The 1,322-nt window shown below is 35.7% G+C and overlaps 1 long non-coding RNA gene across 1 annotated transcript; it reads left to right on the top strand.

The window, feature by feature from the left end:
• Positions 1-639: 639 nt before the first annotated feature.
• On the top strand, positions 640-1,142 carry LOC141832815 (uncharacterized). The gene is made up of 4 exons (XR_012602151.1): positions 640-709; positions 803-834; positions 905-965; positions 1,065-1,142. It is a non-coding gene; the product is annotated as an uncharacterized LOC141832815 (long non-coding RNA).
• Positions 1,143-1,322: the final 180 nt, after the last annotated feature.

The raw sequence follows: 1,322 nt of genomic DNA, 5'->3' as shown, positions 1-1,322 counted from the left end.
CGCCGCCGCGAGCCCTCTCTCTGCCTCAATACCACCAGTGAACCTTCTTTGATAATAGTTGGTCAGCAGGAACCTTACCATCCAGGGTGAGTTTTTTTCCACGAAGATCAATATTTCCTAGTTATTTAACAATTATGAAGTTTTCAATACTGTGGTCTATTGTTTATTTCCTTCAATGTTTTCTTTTAATCTTATTACCTTAAGCACATTATTTCTTTTGGAACTACAATCCGGTTATTTTGAAACTTCTTGTTTTGGTGTAAGTCTCATTATTTGTTTTGGCTTGTTTTTTATTTTTATTTTTGAAAAATATACTTCTTCTAAGTAAATGTGGGACATTTTTGCATCGTTTTAACATATCATATTTGGTTTGATTTGGGTGATGGTGTGGAATGAAAGATTCTGTTTTGGGGAAGTAATAAAGAAACCATTTTAGAATTTCCTTCTATTTTTTTCTACCAACATCAGGTCACTTAACCTTTCTTTCCTTCTTTCAAGGATTTGTAAACTTAATATTTGGAAAAGATATCAGTTTAATCTGATCTTGGTTTTGTATGCCCATCTTTTAACTCCTGTTCCTTATATGCTATTGGAACAAGTGATCTTTTAACTCCTGTTCCTTATATGCCCATCTTTTAACCCCCCCTATTCCTGCTAGCGGAACAAGTGATCTGTATCCTAGTCCTGGTGCTGGATTTTATCCGCATAGGTATACCCCCATCTTTAGTTCATTACCTATGTATATCAGTTGCATTTTATTGGTGGGAATCATTTACTAATTTGGTGTATGCATAATCAGCAGAGGATCTGGTATAGGTGGTGGTATGCTTGTAGGTACGTTGGTACCATCTTAATAGTATTTCCAAATGTTCTTTACTGTTCTTAATATTCCTGAATGTGACAGGACCAAATGATCCAAGGTTTTTTGGTTCTGATGAACGACCTGGCTTCATTGGCGGCCTTCCGTAAGTCCTTGAATAGTTAATTTCTTGCTATTGGTTGTCTAACTTTGCTGCATGATAATCGTTAGATTGGACAATTTGAAAACATTTATCTCTGAACAGGGGTGTACCACCAGGTGCTCGTTATGACCCGTATGGCCCTCCTGATGTCCCTGGGTTTGAGCCTGCTCGTTTTGTCAGGTATCAAATTATTTGGGAAAAGGATGTTAGTAGCATAAATGTGCATTAACCAATATGAATGACCTGCATCTTGAATTTTTCCTTATTATCATTCTTATTGATTTATGTCGCCGTATTTGATCTTTATAAAAATGGAACTCAATGTTTTTTATAGGGTTTGAGTAATCTAAATCATATACA

This window comes from Curcuma longa, chromosome 8, assembly GCF_044706935.1.
Source record: "Curcuma longa cultivar G26 ecotype Majalengka, Jawa Barat chromosome 8, ITB_CL_G26_1.1, whole genome shotgun sequence".
NCBI classification, from domain to species: domain Eukaryota; kingdom Viridiplantae; phylum Streptophyta; class Magnoliopsida; order Zingiberales; family Zingiberaceae; genus Curcuma; species Curcuma longa.
Note: the sequence above shows the minus strand (reverse complement) of the source record. Positions and strands in the feature narration are given on the sequence as shown.